Genomic DNA, 20481 nt, shown 5'->3' with positions numbered 1-20481 from the left:
TGAACACAGAATATCTCATTTCTTCAGATCATGTTTATTTTTTATATTTTCTAATAACTTTATTTTGTTTACTTTTTTATTTGATGCTGAGGATTGAACCTAGTGCCTAACACATGCGAAGCAAGCGCTCTACCATTGAGCCACACCCTCAGCCCCCAGATATTTTTAATTACTATTCTAATCTTGACTTTGTGCATTATTTGTAATTTAATTCCAAAATGAAATAACCTTGAAGTACTATTCTATACACTCAATATTGATGAAAGTTATAAATGTGGATAATATCAAATATTAATGTACAAATGGAGAAATAGGAACTGGGATATGCTTTTTGTGGTGATCTAAATTGACACCGTCATTCTAGAAAGCAATCAGGAGCTCTTACTAAGCGTAAGCATGCATGTACATTTAGACCAAACACTTCACACAAGTCACTAATTAGGCATAAAATATACAAGGATAATTGTTTCAGTCTAGTTTGGAAATTTAAATAACAAATATGTAAAATGTGGACAATGTGCATAATAGATTCTGTACTAGCAAAACTTTCAGAAAATGATTAGATTTTTTTTATTCTTGAAAAATTAGGAGGCCATGAAATCTATAAACACAGCCTTACTTAAGTTAGCAAAACCCTCACCTAAATCAACATTAAATGTTTTAGTTATGTATTATTGGAAAGCATATGTGAAACATGTAAGGGACATCGAAGATTAGGAAAGAATAATATATCAATAAGACTCAGATCTTCCAGGGATTATTGATGATTATGTATGCTTTATAGTTAATTCAACCTTCCTGTCCAGGCTAAAAAGAGATAAATTTAGGATAGGTTATAAAAATCTTCTTGGGAAGATGTTTAGTTTCTAGCACAAAACAAGCTCACATCAAATATTTATTGAAAAGGAAACAAGTAACTAGGGTCAGCTAGCTAGCAAATCTTCCCACAATATAGCACTAGTGTACTTACCCTGCAGCCCTGCTCTCAGCATGGAGTCTTACTACAGACTAGATAAAACTATGACTACTATTTGTTTAATAGTTAACAAAAATTTTCTTGCATTGGTAAATACTGAAATACTAGTACAAATGAAAGAAAACAAGTGTATTTTGTCAATGGTTAGGGCTAATGACAATCCCTGGTCACTTTAGTATTATGAAATGAATCATCTATCAGCTGTCCAATCAGTTTATTTAACTGAGTGTAAATGGAGCACATTTATGAAGACAAATAGCATCAATCTGCTTGGGTTGTGTTCTTAATGAGACTTGGTACAGTTAAAACAAGACTGAAAGTATAGTAAGCTATTCAGAATAAAAAGAAGGAGAAGAAAAAGAACAAGAACAAAGTAATAGAAAAAGGCTTAGAGTACTAGATATTTTATTTACTGTTTTATACAGTTATGGATTTACTTACCAAATACATGGGTACCTGCTTTATACGAAGTATTGTGCTCCCTGTGGGGGTCAATGAAATAGATAGAAAGACAGAGCTCTTGTCCTCATAGAAATTATAGATGAAGATACAGAAAGACAAGCAATTATAGTTTGGGAAGAAACAAATACTATATAAATAGATAGAAGTGTCTAATCCAGTATAGGTGGTTATAAAAAGTCCTTCTAGGACTATGTTAATAAGTGAGATTCAAACATTAAATTGGCACCACACAGATAAAAGAGGAAGGAAGAAGAATGTTCTACATAGAGGGATCACGCACAAAGGCTTTTTTAAGTAAATGAAATCTACACCTTTTATCATCTTGTTAAATGAGATAAACGAGATTAGACAAGCGTGTGTTTGAAATTAAGCAGCAGATAGAGCACACAGTTAAGGAGATAAATATGTCCAAAATTCTGGATAAACACTCACTGTATGCTCAATTAAGCAAAGTACATCTCAGAAAAGATAATTTCAATAGTTTCCTTCTTCTCTCTAACCTCACATCATATATTTGCCCACAAATTGGTTAAGTTGAAAGCAGCTAAAAGGAAAAATTTCCTTTCAAATATATTATCCAATAAAGAACTAATTGGATCTTTATGTATAGAACATATTAGAAAGGAAAGCTGTTTTTATTGTATGAAACTGTTTTCAAAGAAAAAATGATCATCAAATAATTATTTAGCCTTTGAAGCCCTCAACCATCTCATCCAAAAGTTGGCCTTAAAAAATATAACGATGGCCACATATTTAATCATCAAGGTTATAATCATATAATATGAAACTTTAAGAGATGAGTGTAGTACTTCACCTTTTATAATAATTTTGATAGGCTAAAAAAAGGACATATATCTGGATTTTTCATTTTACTTTATCTCAGATTTATGTACTTGAACAAAAGTTTCCTTGCTGGTAAACTAATTAGATAGCAATTGTTTTGAACAAAATGTAGCATTCCAATGTGTAACTGGATAGTTTTTTAACATTTTATTTTTACTTTCTACTGTTTCACTTTCTCATTAATTTTAATAAATATGGATGATTGCATTATAACATAAATGTCATAAGATTATTTCAAAGCCGGGACGAGGTATTTTCATCTATTTTATGCAGTCAAAATAGCCTTGTCTACATCTGCCTGTTTGCTTTCTTATTTTTTTCATCTTCTGCTCCCTCTATCCAAGCCATACAAAGGACTTGTTTGGACAAGTAAATCCCTCACATTGATCTGCCCTCTACTATTTCCTGGGTCTGGCCTGCTCTTCTCTAGGCTGTCTTGGGGTCACAGTTGTCCCTAGATACTTGCTTGATTTCCCCAAACATCACCTTCTTGGTGAGACATTACCTCACCTGCTTACATAATGCTGCTAGACCAATTATTCTGTTATGTGCCTACAACAGTGTCTGTTACCATGTAAAAGATATATGCACATTTGTTGAATAGATGAATTAGATTTCAGGCCTGATATGACCCTACTGGATTGCTGGATTTTCAACCTCAGAATTCTGAGGTCTCGCCTTAGGCAAAGCCTTTTCTAAATATGAAGAACAGAGGATATTGGTTTTCATGAAGCCTTTTAGTATATCCATTGAAAAAAAAATTTAAAGATATTCAACTTCTTCTTTATCAGAACAAAATACATAACACACATATGTAAACACATGTGTGCAAGTGTTATGTTCCTGGGAAAACAGGCTGAAAAGGTGATTTCTCATACTGTGCCTTCAAGTGGTCAGGAGATGAACAAAATTACACTGTCATGTTGTCTCTAGGGCATTAGGGAAGTAGGCAGATGGGCAATTTGTTGAGTCAATATGTTTTCTGTTTATTTTAAGAAGAAGGATAACTACATAACTGAGGAAATGCACAAAGACCTCTTTCCTTGTCTACTCCCCATTCCTCCTAAAAAGCTGAGGATGCAGAGTTGTTCAGTGAAATCAGGAGCATGAAAGGGCCACAGCTAGTCTACAGGGGGTCAGGTCCCTGTTTTAAAAACAAACTCAATGGTATTTATTTGGATTCTCCCCAAGACCAAGTGAGTAAGTGGTCTCCAGGTGGGGTTTTTTCCTGTCTGTCTGTTTTTCTCTGTTTTCTTTCCTCAGTATGTTGAACACTTCCCTGTGGGATGGAAAAGCACCAAGATTTAGATTCAGGGAAAAGTTATAGAGCCAACTGAGGCCTGAGCCTCTTACTTAACTGTACTATAATCCAGCCTTACCCAGGGGCTCCTGCGGACCATAGCAGCCTATATTACCAACTCTATGGATAAATCCTATAAACTCTCTCCACTTTAGATTCTTCATTTATGGAATGTAAATAATCATAGTATATAGTTCAAAGGATTATTTCAAGGAAGACATGAATTAGTATGTTTGATGTTGAGAGTACTGCCTGGTTGGTAGTAAGAAAGCAACAGCTGGAAGCCATTACATTGTACCCACAGTGGTTAAAAGAACAAGCTGAGACCAGCTGTGGTTCACGTGGGCTTCACCATAAGTTAAGTATTGATCAAAAGTAAGTTTGAATGTTCTGTGTCTTAGGAGATTCAGTTATAAAGGAAGCTCATCATAGTTCCTAACTCATAGGACTGTGTAAATATGAAACAGAATCCAGATGTGAATATTTTGTAAAGAAAAGCAAAAAGAGACAGATGAAAGGAAGGTGCAGGGGAAAAATAAAAGGGGCTACTCATCTGAACTGCCATCTCTATTTACATCCATAGGTTACATTAAGTGATTGGCATCATTAGTACATATTGCTCTTGTATAAAGTTACTGTTGTGTGGGCAGGTTTAGACGCAATGACACATTGGTGTTGTCTAAGAGAGTTCCTTTATTCCCAGAAGCTGAGTGTGACTGATAAGATTCTAGCATACAGCCTCCTCACTAAGGACATTACCATAACAGCTAAGCATTCAGCATGTATTTAGTCATCTTGCTAGTTCCAGGGAGAAACTGCAGAGTATTTCAAGTGTGGAAAACAGGGTGTCTGTACTGACCGGGAGTTTGCTCAACAGAGGAACGCTGCCTTGTACATTTCCACAGCCAGAATCCTTACAATATTTAATATAATATGTAGTATATAATAAATTTTCACTAAATGTCAGCTATATTGATTCAGATTTTGTTGAAACTATAGATTAAATTGCAAAAAAATGGTATATTAAAAACATTGAGTCTTTCAACCCATGAATATATCATATTCTCTAGGTAGATAATTTAGAAAGATTTTTCATCATATCATTTAAAATTTTTATTATATTTTTCAGCATATTCGTCCTGCACATATTTTGGGAATATCGGAACAAATTCAAAAGAAAGTAATTTCATAAAGATTATTATTAGGTAAACTGATCATTAGTTCTCTGGCTGGGAAACTGGCTTGAGAGAAAGTGATTGGTTACCCTTTTCACATAGAATTATACATACAGTGGAGAGATTTGCTAAATATTTTCCAATCAAACTGAGCTCTGTCAATGAAAATATTTGCTTATGATACATTTTCATTAGAATTTTAGACATAAAATAATTCTATATTATGCCTTAATGTCTTAATTTGAATTCAGTAAGCATCTGAATTTGATAAGCTTTTAGAAATAATCTTCATTTCATTACACTGAAAACATGATAGAAATTTGTATGGTCCTGCCCAAGATTACATAGCTAATTACTGATGAACACGGACCCAAAATTTAGGTTCCCAGTGAAGTCTTTGCTGCAATACAAAATCACCTCTTATTCTTTTATTTTATAAAGAAGGCAAGAAAGGTAGTGCAGCTTTCTCTGGACTGTGATCCTATAAGCAATATCTGTATTCAAACTTCAAGAAACCAAAGCTGAATCATTTCCCTTAATTATTAATAACTATTTGAGTGTTTTTCTGAATTCCACAGAGCAAATGTCTCATTATCTCTACTCTGAATTCTACTGTCTATTTTATTCTCTTGTGTCAGTGGATAAACACAAAGCACACTATGAGTATATTGCCTCCCTGCCCAAATACCAAGACTAGAAAGGAGTTCAGACTCCCCAGTACAACACTCAAGACTCTTTTAATCTGTTTCCAAAGTTCCTTTCTGATTTTATCTACCACTGCTCTTCCACATATCAGTCAAATTGTTCAGTCTTTCTAAGTGTGTTTCACTTTCTTACTGCTAAGCCGTTGATTATACTATTGTTTCTACTTGGAAATCTCTTCCTATCTCCCATTCTACCTGACCAAGTTGAAAGTAATCTTTCTCTTTACTAAAACAAATTGTGTTTTATATGTGTGCGCATATATTTTTATAGCACTTTTTTGCCCCATATTACATTACATGTAAATGTTTTATTTTTCCTACTGCTCTGTATGTTCGCTGCAAATAAGATTTCATTTTATATCATTGATAATTGCTTTTTGGCAAATTTGCTTTAGTCAAATTTACCCAGACCTAAGCTAAATGCTAATGTTGCATCCTGAAAAAAGTGAAAAAAAAAATCACTGGTTTATAGGATTTTACAGTTCTATTGCTAAAACATGCCATATGTTATGGTTTGAATATGACGTGTGTCCCAAAACCTCCGTGTTAATGCAGGAATATTCAGAGGAGAAGGTTAGACAATGAAAGGTTAAACTATGAAAGCTATAACCTAATCAAATTTATCTTAGTTTGCATGGACTGACTGGGTGGTAACTGTAAGTAGCTGACGCATGGCAGAAGGAGGTGGGTCACTAGGGTCATGCCCTGCAAGGGTGCATTTTCCCTCAGATCCTTTCCCCCTGCCCCCATCTCTCTGCTTTCTTACCACCATGAGGGGAGCAGCTTCCCCTTCACCTACCACACCCTTTCTCCATGATATTCTGCCTCATCTTGGTTCTAGAGCAATGGAGTTGTCCATCAATGGTCTGAGACTTCAAAAACTGTAAGCCAAAATAAACTTTTCTCCTCTAAATTGTTCTGGTTCAGTGTCTTAGTCACAGTGACACAAATGATGATTAAACACCATAAACAGAGAACTTTTACCAAGAAAGACTACAATTAAATGCTCATGTAAATAGACATAGAATTTCAGCAGCTGGGCACTTCAACACAGTCTGAATTGTAGACTGAATTATAGAAGTTTGGATTTTTTAAAAAATGGGAATTTTGTAGAGGTATTGAGGAGTAGACAGAAATGAAAGGTTAAAAGTGAACTATGAGGGCTGGGGATGTGGCTCAAGCGGTAGCGCGCTCGCCTGGCATGCGTGCGGCCGGGGTTCGATCCTCTGCACCACATACCAACAAAGATGTTGTGTCCGCCGAGAACTAAAAAATAAATATTAAAAAATTCTCTCTGTCTCTCTCTCTCCTCTCTCACTCTCTCTTTAAAAAAAAAGTGAACTATGAATATTTTACCTGAATTTACTGTGTATTCCATTTGCTCTTTACAGGAAAATATAAACCAAACATAAAACATACCCAAACAGTCCTAAACCAGGGAAAACTCTTTTGTTGTAGAATCAACTGTATACTGGAAAGAACCATAAATCTTACTTTCTACCAGTAAATAGTTTAGCAGAAAAATTATGAACATATATAAAAGCTGTCTATTTTGGAGGAGGGGAGAACTTTCTCCAGAAAAGAAAGATGTCTCCTTGAGATGTGACATCATGTCCCCAGAGAACCTAGCATTGTGTCTTCTGCCCAGCATTGGTGATTGATGAAGCATCCAAAGACATTCTAAGAGATCCTAGAAATCTAGTAGAAATAGTAACTTTTTCCTTCCATCTTTACATAAATAACTTAGGAGTAAGAAGCAATGGAGACCACTGAGATACTATGAAATAAAAGGTCATAAACTAGGAAAAAATCAGTTTATAATTTCTATTATATTACTCCCAATATCTTCTCATTTTACTTATTTTTCTTCTTTTTTTTTGGATTTCAGGTTCTAAGTTTTGACTAACAAAAAAAGATGTGTGTGTGTGTATGAAAGTTTCTAGTGTACTCTATACTCATAGTATCCTTATGTATGCTTTTTTTTAGGATAACTGTTTTGATTCATTTTGCTCATTGAAGTATTCCTTGAGCTGTGCTTTACCCAAAGTATGTGCTTAGTACATATTTGTTGGTTGAAAACGTATTTGTTGGTTGAATACCTCCCTATATAGCTTGAATGTAGTGTAATGAAAACAGACCTATTTTCAGTTTACATGCTCTTATCTTTGATCTGAATTCCAAACGGTATCATCTTCTTGAAATCAAAACAAACCACACTTGTGAAAACATCCATAATTTTCAAGACTATTTAAAACATAAAGAAGCATAAGATAGATTTCCTTTACCTCTGTGTGTAAGTACCTAATATGTTTCTGACTTTTCACTAGGTAGAATACAGTGTGTTATTTCATTCAGTCCCCACAGTATGTTATAAGCATTTTTATTATCCAAGTTTCAAAGGTAAAATTAGGAATGCAGAATTTTTAAGAAACCCTTCCAGATGACCTGGATGTAAGGTATGCATACGTTGTATTTTGAAAGCCGTTGACAAAGAATTACGAAAGTTTTCAAAGTTCTCATAATAGTTTAATATTTAATGACTTAATAGAGTCAAATAGCAAAGCCACTAAATATATAGCAAAGAACTGCTTATTGTGTAGATATTTTTCCTGGTATTCTTTGCTTCTTGGACCTAAAACAAATTTATAGAAATGAATTTTCATCTTCATGTGAAGTATGACATTTGTCTATTAAAAAATTTAGGTAACATTTTAAAAACATGTAGAATTTATACTAGACACAGAAAATATTTGATGGGATATAAGTATTACAATAAAAAATTCTGAAATATTCAGTAAAAATATGCCTATTTATGAAAAGGTGCATAAAAATCAGTAATCACTTTTGTAGCAATCTAGATCTAGAAATTTCTAATAAAGATATGGTGTTTGGAGAAATAGGGAAACAAAACATGTTTTTCAATATTTCCAGAGGTTTCTTTCCTAAAAGCTCAGTGAACATTTGGTAGTATGTAGTGTAGAGGAGAGACTTCATAAATAAAACTTAGCACTGTCATTTTTTATTTGAGCACTTGTGGGAAGCTATCTGTGAAATGTGTTGAACCAAATTGACACGGAAGCCACTGGGTAGGAAAGTCTAGTATCTGGGTATCCCAGCAGCACTTCTGCTGGTTTGAGACCCACTACAAATGACTTTCTATTCAGCTCTGTCAGATTTAGCCCTGGAGATGGGGTGACTCACTAGAGCCACATAACCACACAGCCTCTCAGAGATGGGTATGGCTTGCCAAGATGCCAATCAGCCTGTTTGCTGCAAGACCCCTGCACACCAAGAAGAAAGACTACACCCATTGAAAGCTTATCCCTGCCATTGATGTACTCTCCCTTAAATAAAGAATCAGAGCCATTTTCTAGCCATTATGTTCCAGTTCCTACTGAGACTAGCAAATCTATCAGGCATTCTACCTCTTTGAACCTAATTTCAGAATGGCTCTGTCTCTTATTTCTTTGATAATTATTTCAGACTTTCATTTTCTCAGGTGTCATCTTCAGAGCAGGAAACTACCCTGGTGGGATGCTGGTTACCTCAGGGTAAAACCCCATTTACTCACTTATCTAAAAATATTTATTAAACATCTATTGCAGGACTGACACTGTTCAAGTCCTATAAAACATAAAGCTGTCCTTTTTTTCATAGAGATTTCTTTCTAGTAGGAATAATAAGTAACACATATATGAGTAATTATTACCATGTCAAGATGCTAAAGAAAGAGAATATACATATTAACAGGAATAATGAATAATGTGTTGTAGTGAGAGGGTACGTGACATTGCTTCAGCATTAAGTGCCACAAAATATTTCCCAGATCTAAATATCGGAGCCTCTCTATGACTTCAAAATAGGGACTATTTGCCAAGGTAATTGTATTGTAGATTAGAAATTCTGAAAAGGCTGCTATAGCATTAAAGCAAATTAAAAAGAAAAATCTAGATTCTTATGACTCTTTTGAGGAATGCAGTCCAGTTTAGTTCACTATTGCAAACTCTCTAGTTGCTGGCAGTTTTCTTAGTCCTACTTTTTTTTTTTTATCAAAAAAGACCCCAACTTGGAAATGCTTTTTCTATCCAAGCAAATGAATGATAACTGTACTAAAAATTTTCTGAAAATTTTTATTGATCCAGTTTTCCACATTAAAATTTAAGTGAGTGAGAGACAGGAATGGAATATCCAACAAGGATTTTTTTTTAAAAACATGACTGATAAAACAAAGAATTCCAAGTAATAAGCAAAATTGGCCAGTTCTGTATCAATGTACACTCAATTTTTATTATTCATAAATTCTATATTTGCATATTTATTTCCCGGTAGCCCCAAGATCTCTTGGTGCTTTTGCGGATATTCAAGGACATGTACAAGCAGTGAAATTTTTGAGTTGCCTGACATTTCATTCCCAGGTCAAACAAGGTGACAGTCTGCCTCCTTTCAGCTTTCATAACAGAAGCAAATGTCATAATTGGGTTTATTTAATGCTATGTTTTTGGGATTTTTGTGCATCCTTTGGGTGACTACCTTCTACCGTATTGTTCAAATGTGCTATGGTTTAGATAAGTATCTCACCAAGGTCATAGGTAAAGGTTGGTCCCCAGCCTCCACCCCCCCATTGGAAGTGCTGAGACCTTTAAGTCCAAGTTGGAAGCCTTCTAGTCACATGGGGTGCTCCCTTGAATGGGATATTGGGACCCTCCCTCCCCTATTTCTCTCTTTGCTTCCTGGCTACTATGAGGTGAGCAGCCTCCTCTGCCACACATTTACTGTTAGGTACCTAAACATTAATAACTCCATTTTGGTTCTGGGACTCCATCTTGACCTGAAACTGAAACTTATAAGCTGCCAAGCAAATGAAACTTAAGAAACCCTTTTCCTGTAACCCCACTTCCACTCCTCAAGGTCCCTATACACAAAGAACTATTGTTACCCAGCCACCTTCACCCAAGGTCAATTCTCACTTGCTCTTGTTCCTTGTCCAAAGATATATAACATTCCATTTAAGTGACACTGGCTGCTTTACCTTGCAGAAGGGCAGCCTGGCAGATAATCTCTGTCAATAGCCTTTGCTTGAGCTCAAAGATATGTCTCTCATGTTGCACCAGCTACCCTAACATTTACAACATGATGTACCGCCTTGTCCCAGGCCCTAAAACAACAAGCCAACCCACCATGGACTGAAAACTTCAAAACTGTGAGCCAAAATTTAGAACTTTTGGTCTTTTAAAGTTGATTTTCCCAGGAATTTTGTTACAGTACAGTCCTTTGTTTAACAAAGGACTATGTTAAACATAGTTTATGTTAAACATAGTTTTACTAAGCACCTTACTAAAAAAAATAGGTATGTAAGATAAACTAGAGCTAAAGATCATAAGTGCTATATTAATGCATCAACAATATAGTTATTAAATATAGTACCTTTAAACAGAAACATATATGAGGTCATATATTGATTCCTGATAAAAAATATTGTGACCAGAAGTTCACAAGAGTCTAACCCTATAGTTCCCATAGGAGCAATGTTTCAGTGTTCACTGATTCAGACTTCCTAGCACTTTTATGGAATATAACTGCTGTGAATAACAAGAAATCAACAGTGTTGACAACCTAAATACTTCACACTACCTCTGCAGCTACCATCTTGGTCGGATAGAGGATAATCAGCCTCTCTTCTTCAATCCATGATCCTTTTTCTCTCTCTCCATATAGCACATATATTTGTCCTTTGAAAATATTAACTGAGTCTTATTCTCCTGCTGAAAACCATACAAGTTTTCTGTTCTATGGTCCTAAAAGGGCTATGTAGTCCCTGGTGATCGGCTGCCTCCACTTGAACACAGTTCCTCACTGAACTCATCTTTGGTCACATTCCTGGCTCACTTCCTCCCCTGTCTCCAGTCACGCTGGATGGATGCTGTGCTGTTCCTTGAATGGGTCAGGCACTTTCCTGCCTCCGGACATTTATCCCTCTCTGTCCTCTGCCTGGAACACTGGCCTTTCCGGGCTCAGTTTATTTCTTTCTGGTGGAATTTCCCTAAGCACATTCCCACTGAATGTGTCGCTGCACTGCCTGTTTTATGTGTATTTTCTGACTTAGTCACTGTGTGTTTTTCTACTCACTCTATGAAGACTGTTTGGAATAGTTCCTGACCTACAACAGGCACCAAATAGATCATAGTTGAAGTGATGTATAAACAAACAATATTGTTAAAGAACAAATGGGTTAGTTACAATCTTTGACCAAGAACCAGCTCTGGTGTTCTACAACCCTCCCCAGTCCATAGCTGTGATTTAGAATATGACAAAATGAATGGCAGAATACAATGTTTTATTATTTTCATCAGAGGACTAAGTGAAAACATACTATGGCCTTAGAACTGTTCATGTATGTTAACAATGAAGGTGCTTCCACCTGAGTGAGGTAGATTGACTGAGATAAGTCAAAATGTCCTCTCAAAATGTCTTGATCTCTGTCATGGAATTACCAAAAGCAAGCTGAAACTACTTAATCTTATCCATAAGTGTGCCCCCCCCCAAACCCAGATGCCAAAGCCCACTGATAGGCTCTTTTACCCTCCTTTAATTATCCTGAATGTTACATTAATGTCACCTCAATGTGTGTGTGTGTGTGTGTGTGTGTGTGTTAAATCAAAGGGCTTCATGTTAGTTCATTTCTCTGAACAACAGTGCCTTGTCCTTTTTTGAGACAGTGTGGTTACAACATCTCGTCAAGGATGAGTTTCCTAAGGTTTTATAACTGAGAATATACTCCTAGTGCTTTTATTGTATGTCAGTGTCTTCGGGGTTCACATCATGCTAATGGAGAAAGCCTAGTTATGTAGGGAAGGGAGTTGGCTGGACAGAACCACTGAAACTCCTGCTTCCCTGTGACACCAGGTTCCCTGGTGACGCTCATGGCCAACCTTACAACCAACTTCCCTTCCCAGTAACTGGAATGATTCTATGTTCTTTGAAACTAAATGAGTTTTTACCCCAGTTTTTAATATAAAAAAGTGCTGATGAAAAAGGATATTCATTTTTAAAAAATGCATGAAATGATTTATATTTAGCCCAAATTTAGTAACTTTACAGAAAAACTAAATTTGGTCCATGCTTTTCATTGGCTAAGAAATCAAGAAAAATCAGTTTATTTTATAGATGTGTCAACTATATTACATGCATTTGTATGTATCACATATATACATATAGGTTAGGTCATGGATTTATGAAATATGAGCCATTAGAATTTTTTTTTACCCCAGCAATGGGGGTTGTAACAGTGGCTAATAAAACTTAATTTATGCACATTCTTTAAAAATTCAACAGAAATGTTTTAAAATTGCACATCATTGTGTGTTATATTTTTCTGAAAAACAAGAATTGATGCCAGCCATCTTCATAGAATAACTCTTTTAAAAGGTGAAATGTACCAGGGGATTTTCCCTGTATTGAACTGTTTAGTACTGGTAGACATTTCTAACATTGGACAGTCTCTTTAAAAATATCATTTTTAATTTTCTTGAAAATTTTATTTTACTAGATACTCAAAAGGAGAGAATTAAAATGGAAATATTCCCCTCACCATGAACTTTCTGTATTTCAGTGTTAAGAGATCAAACTCAATGTCAGATCTTCACACTCAGAGTGAACCTTGTTTTGACATAGGAAATGTCCATGTCTGTAGCTAGCAGTGTCAGTAGCTAGAGTATGTCTATGTCTGTAGCTAGAGTTTGAGATGTAGGAATCCTTGATGTGATTTTTACAGTATGTATAAACTGAAGTTGATCAACACTTAAGTATTTATTGAAGTAAAGATTAACTTTGGGAGTAAAATTGAGAAGGTGATACATTTGAGAGAAAGGACATGGACCTCAATAACAAATCAAATTAAAACCTAATGGCCAGGTGTGGTGGTGCATACCTGTAATCCCAGCATGTCAGGAGGCTAAGGCAAGAGGATTGTGAGAATAAATCCAGCCTCAGCAAAAGTGAGGTGCTAAGTATTCAGTGAGACCCGTCTCTAAATAAAATACAAAACAGGGCTGGGGATGTGATTCAGAGGTCGGGAGTCCCTGAATTCAATCCCTAGCACCCCACCACACCCCAAAAAAGCATGATTTTTTTTTCTAGTCAGATTGCCTGATCCTATTTTCATGTCAAGCTCTCTGAGCTGTGTTAAATTATTTTAGTTCTCTGTGCCACCATTTTCTCACTTGTTAAATGGGGGTGATGATACTAAAGGTCCACATTCTAGAATTATTCTGAGGACTGAGGCCATTAATGAACAGCATTATTACTGTGCCTAGAAAACAGCAAATACTAAATGGGTAGCTAACATTATTAATTTGCTGATTGATAATTTGATGAATATTTATTAAGCATCTGTTATGGTTTAGATATGAAGTATCCCCCAAAAGCTCATGTGTGAGATAATGCAAGAAAGTTTAGCCTGACATGGTGGTACATGCCTGGAATCCCAGCAACTTGGGAGGCTGAGACAGGAGGATCACATATTTATGGCCAGACTCAAAAATTTAGTGAGGCCCTATGCAACTTTGGGAAACCCTGTCTCAAAATAAAAGTAAAAAGTACTGGGGGAGGTAGTTCAGTGGTAAAGCACCCCTGTGTTAAATTCTCATTACATTATAACCACCCCCTCAAAAAAAATTACAGTTTAAATGATTGGGTTATGAGAGTGTTCACCTAATCAGAGCATTAATCAATTTGAATACATTAACTGGATGGTAACTGTAAGCAGGTAAGGTGTGGCAGGAGGAGGTAAGTCACTGAGGGCATGCCATTGGGGGTATACATTTTGACCTTGTGAGCAGAGTCATGGCCCACACTGATAGAAATACTACAGGGACACAGCCACATCAATGTTTAGCTATTGTGAACTGTGCTGCTAAAAACTGTGGAACCAACCTAGATGTCCTTCAATAGATGAATGGATAAAAAATTGTGGCATATATATACACTGGAATATTACTCAGCAATAGAAGAGAATAAAATCATGGCATTTGCAGGCAAATGGATGGAGTTAGAGAAGATAGTGCTAAACTGAAGTTAGCTAATCCCAAAAAACCAAATGCCGAATGTTTTCTTTGATACACAGTTGGATAGGGAGTGGGAATATGGGAGGAAAGGACGAACTCTAGATAGGGCAGAGGGGTCAGAGGGGAAGGGAGGGGGCATGGGGTTATAAATGAAGATGGAATGTAATGCTCATTATTATCCAAAGTACAGGTATGAAGACACTAATATATTATATTGTATATTGTATATTGTATATTGTATATTGTGTATACAACCAGAGATATGAAAAATTGTGCTCTACATGTGTAATAAGAATTGTAATGCATTCCACTGTTATTCATTATATATAAGGTCAAATGGAACATGACTGTATCAAATATGAAAGGAGTTAATTAACAAATACATGAGCCTTGACAGGAAGAAGTAGTTTTATATTTTGCCAAGGTAATTGGGATCAGATAGAGAAGAGAGTTGCCAAAATAATTTCACATTAACTAAAAACCCAGGGGTCCCTTTTTCAACTCTCAGCTGCTGCCTGAGTCAGAACTATCCCACTTGGATACTCTGAGAAATTGGAGGCTGCCCAGCGTAAGATGCATCTATGTGAGCCACAGAGTGCCTTTCTGAGAGTACTCGTTACACTTTATAGAAGGCAATTTTCACCACATTTTGAAATACAAAATTAAATAAGTACATAATTTCAGTTCTATTGGTCAGAAGCTCTTTTAAACAATCAAAACTAATCAATTTATGGATTTACTTGATCTGTGGACACGTCTCACATGTTAATTCACCATAATTTTTTCCCTAAAGCCTGCAAAATGCCTTTTGGTAATATATCTCTAGCTGAGGATATTCCCTAGGGCAAATGACTTCATGAAAATAATCCGGAAATTATCCATAAGTAATATTAATATAATACATTTTTAACTTGAATTTTTCTTTGCAGGAAAAAAAGAAAAAAAGAATTATCTTGGAGTAAGAGAAAGCAACACTGCACTCCAACCCATACACACTTCCAGGCCATTTTGGTAAATTGCTTGCAAGGATTCATGTTCCCTTCAAATTTCCCATTAAAAGGTTTACAAAGAGCTGGGTTTGTAGCTCAGTGGTTGAGCGCTTGCCTTGTATGCATGAGGCACTGGGTTCATCCTCAGTACCACATTAAAAAAATAGATAAAACAAAGATATTGTGTTCATCTACAACTAATAAATAAATAAATAAATAAATAAAGTACTTTTAAAAAAGTCTAAAAGGATAAACACAGGACCATGTAAAACCAGAGAATCCTCCATAAATGATGCAGGTGGTTGTATACTTCATATCAAGTTGTAGTTGTAAGCTTTTGATTCTGGATTAGCCAAGAAACACAATCTAAAATTTTATGTGTGTGTGTATGTGTGTGTGTGTGTGTAGGCACAATATCTTTGTTTTATCTACTTATTTTTAAAAAATAATTACAGGTGCTGTGGTGCTGAGGATGTGCCTCATGCATACATGTACACACACACACACACACACACACATATACACAAACATACATGAGCCTTGACAGGAAGAAGTAGTCCTATTTTTTCCAACATGATATATTCATATTCTCTCTCTCTCATATACATAGTGTGTGTATATGTATATATCATCCATAGAACTAGTTTCAGGATTTTAGAATTTCCCTTTTCACCAATTAAGGACCAGTCTGTAGCTTATCCTGTCACTAATGAAAAATGGGAAAGACAAACAGCACGTCTTTTTGAAAGCTTTAGAGAGAGGTAAGGCAGCTGAGCCTTAAGGAGCTAAGATTTAGAAAAAAGGAAACTCACTGAATCAAGTTTGACATGGGATACCACTTTTCCTGTGATGCAGTTTTTGATTCACAAATTGTATAGGTAGAGATGCTTAAAAGTCAAAGTGGTTAAGAGCTGAGGAAACTGAACAAGGTGCACTTCTCGCAGTCTATAAGCTTTCAAACAAAAAAAAATTTTCAAAGAAGAATTGCTAAACTGTGGAACTGACCTAGATGCTCTTCAGTAGATGATTGGATTAAAATGTGGTATATATATATATATATATATATATATATATATATACACAATGGAATATTGCTCAGCAATAAAAGAGAATAAAATCATAGCATTTGCAGGTAAGTGGATGGTGTTGGAGAAGATAATGCTAAGTGAAGTTAGCCAATCCCCCCAAAACAAAGGGAGAATGTTTTCTCTGATATAAGATGACTTACTCATAGTTGGGTAGGGAGAGGGAGCATGGGAGGAATAAAGGAACTCTAGATAGGGCAGAGGGGTGGGAGGGAAAGGGAGGGGGCAGGGGGTTAGCAATGATGGTAGAATGTGATGGACATCATTATCCAAAGTACATGTATGAAGACAAGAATTGGTGTGAACATACTTTATATATAACCAGAGATATGAAAAATTGTGCTCTATATGTGTAATAAGAATTGTGATGCATTCTTCTGTCATGTATTTAAAAGATAAAAGCAATTAAAAAAAGAATAAGTCCAAAGCTGACAACTACCACCGCAACAAAAAGATGTAAATACCCAAGAAATGCAGTGAGCCCAACAGCCTGGGCTGCTTTTCCCCTTAAAGTATTTGGTAATTTATAAGTGATTCGAGCCAAAAGGTAGAAATGCTGAGCTGAAAGCAGCTGCTCAGAGGCTGAGAACCTCCCCTGGCTGTGTGAAAGAAAGGAGCTGATCCAAGTAATAGATACTGCAGGACTAATGCCAGAAAGAACTGCATAAAAACAGCTGAATTTGTTACTCACAGCGGCATGCATTAGAATTCTAAAACTACTCTACATATGTACTGTGGTTGAACAAATAAGTAAATATATTTTAGATAATGAGGGTCAGGTTTCTCTCAGAGGAGGAAAAATCATATGAGCAAAGGAAGAAAGCTGTGATTTTGGAATGGACTGGGAAATGTTATAAACGTTAGTATAAATACATAAGCCACTTAAAACAATGCACACTTATTAAATTCTGGTTCCATTGGTCAGAGTCCACATGGGTACCACAGAGTTAAAATCAGGGTGTCCATAGGGATGTCTGAAGGCTCAAGGGGAGAATTCATTTCCATGCCTTTTCTAGCATCTAGAAGCCCCTCCTTGGTCCTTGTTTGTCACCCCATCTTTCAGAAACAGGAAAAGTAGAATCTTTTTCACCTTGCCAACCACAAGAAAAGACCCTCCACTTTTAGGAACTTGTGATTATATTGGGCTGCCTGTTTGATCCATGATATTCTACCCATTTCGAAGTTTCTAATATTAATCACATCTGCAACGTCCCTTTTGCCACAAAGGTAATATGTACAGTGGTTCTGAAGGTTAAGATGTAGACATCTGCATATTTGTCACCTTAATGTTCATGTATTTGGGGTCTAGATTTTTACTAACATAGGTAAGATATCTACATATATGTAATAGGGAGCAGTCAGACATGCATGGTGAGAATACAAGGTTAAGGGGATAATTCTATATACTGGACCTGCTGTGCTTTCTTTTAAAAAGCAATTTACTGAGACCACTATTACCCCATCCTGGCTTAAGTCAGTAGGATACGCTATATTCCTCAGCAAACAACCTGCTATTTGCAGGAGAACTAAAGGCCCAAAGACTTCTCCCTGTTGATAAGAAGAACACAATTTACTCTGACAGTGTGAAACTTTTGTGACCTTTATGCAGACCGGATTCCAGGACTCATGGAGACAGGACAATTAGAAGTAAAGTGCCCTCCAATCATAAAATCTGTAGGAACAGGTTCCAATTAGAACCCATCATCACAAGCCAATGCCACACAGAGTTGCCTTTGATCTTTAGCATATCATTGTCATAGTGAAATTTCCCCTCCATTGTGCAAGAGTATGCACTTTGGAGACCTGAAAGCCTGATGCAACCCTGCTGTCCATCAAAAGTCAAAAAGTGGACCTCAGCCAGAAACTTCCCTGGGACCCCCAAGGGCAAGAAGGAGACCTTCTCTAAAAGGTTCCAAACTCTCCCTTTCTCCCTTGAGATGTTCCTTATCTCCTTTTCCTTTCTTTTCTAATAAATTCCTGCCTGCTACTATGTGTGATTCAACTGAAATGCTTTAGGCAAGCGTGCAAGAACAGGTGGTCACAGACTCCTCGAGCTTTCTTTGACTCTGTGGGCAGATCTCACTCTATAACGTGCATGTAAGAATTTAAAAAATGTCCCTGTGATATCCAATTTTTGTTATCATATAATTATCCATTCTATTGTTAGTAAATATTTGCCTAAACATCTAATTTGTCTCATGTTCAAAAAAGCCAGACCAGCAAGTAATCAATAATAAATGCCAAGAGTCAAAATATCATGGAAGCAGTGGGGGAAAAGTAAGTAAAGCTTATGATAAGAGACCAAATCTTAGAAAGCAGGTACTCTACATGAAGATTTGGGAGGAAAAAAAAAGTGAAGCCTGAATAATAATGGAGTCTATGACAGGAGAAAGTTTCTGACTAAAACATACAGACTGCAATCTTGAGCCTGAAGACTTCAAGGATTCTTCATGTTCTTATTAAAATTGATGACAGCATCATCCTTGAAAAAAACAAAACACCTCACCTAGAATTTGGTTGAAGAAACAAAAATGAGAAAAAGTCAAGACCAAAATAGGTTGCTCTGCGGTAGAAGTCATTTCTCTTGTGTAAAATGGGGATAACAATAGTGCTAACCTCATAGGCATGTAGTTTTCCCCTCTGCCCTTTGTAATATATTTGTTGTATTAAATGAATACTAGATGCATTGGTAGAAAAACAACTAGAAGAGTGACTGGCACAAATAAGGTATTAAAAGATAAAGATAATTTTAGGGAAACAGTTAAAATTAAAAGCCACTTCAACCAAGTCATGTGCTTTTTCTGGTAGTATCCTATGGTTTTTCTTCCTTTTATTCTCATTTGGGCAGAAAACACTGGCTTGTTGTAGTAGAAATAGCAGTAAGCTTTACTGTAGGAGACCAGAATTCCATAATTCTGTAGGGTTGCTAGCTCTGTCACTATCTATGTGACCTTGAGAAATTTTTCATCTGTAAAATCCTAATGAAGACTACTTTTGACCATTTTTCCCCTGAGGATTTAGCCATACTTCTCGTGTAGGGTTGTTAGTAATCATCAATAATGTTGTTGTTCTCATTTAAGCTAAAAAGTGACAAAAATGGCTAGCAAAAATAAAGGCACTCTGAGAAATGTAATTTAAATATTAGCGCTTCTTGGTTAGTGCAGTGGGAGAGGGGTATTGTCTCTACAGGGTTCTCACATTTCTGCATTTGGCTCATTCTGTCTCTGAAAAGTTATTAGAGAAGAAAGCAGAGAGCTTGGAGATGATTTCCAGGCATTCTTCTGGATTCCAGCTATTCACTTCTTTTTTTCCATTGGGAGGAGGGGCCTGAAGATTTTACTTGGAATTCCATGATTTTTCTAAGTTCATCCTTCCTTAACTCTTACCTACATTTGTAGTATAAATAATTAGACTTTCTTTGAAAAACACAAAGTTACTTTGTAACTCTGAAAAATACAAAGTTAATAAAGACCACTTGACATATGCAGTTAGATCCACTTATACATAGTTAAGGTTGGGCAGAAATCCATGCTTCCCACCTTTCCATTCCACACAGAAGGCAACTTGTAACCTCACCTTACTTGGTTTCTAGACTACCAACTAATTCAGGGAGGGTAGAGAGTAAAGCACTACAAAGGGAGAAGTCTGAGAGTCAGGCAGTATGGCTTTGGGCTTGGACACAGATTCTGGTTACATAGGTCTGCACTTGGCACCAGTGTTCAGGGCATTAGTTTATATCTTGGCAAAATGTTACATATTAGACAGATCTAAGTTTCCTTCCAACAGTAAAATTCTACTAACAGTGAGCACTGCATCACTAAATCCTATATGTTGAACAAAATACTAAGGAGGATTTAGAGGATGAGAGTACATTCCTAAGCCAAA

This window comes from Ictidomys tridecemlineatus, chromosome 9 (genome assembly GCF_052094955.1).
Source record: "Ictidomys tridecemlineatus isolate mIctTri1 chromosome 9, mIctTri1.hap1, whole genome shotgun sequence".
Taxonomy (NCBI): Eukaryota; Metazoa; Chordata; class Mammalia; order Rodentia; family Sciuridae; genus Ictidomys; species Ictidomys tridecemlineatus.
Note: the sequence above shows the minus strand (reverse complement) of the source record.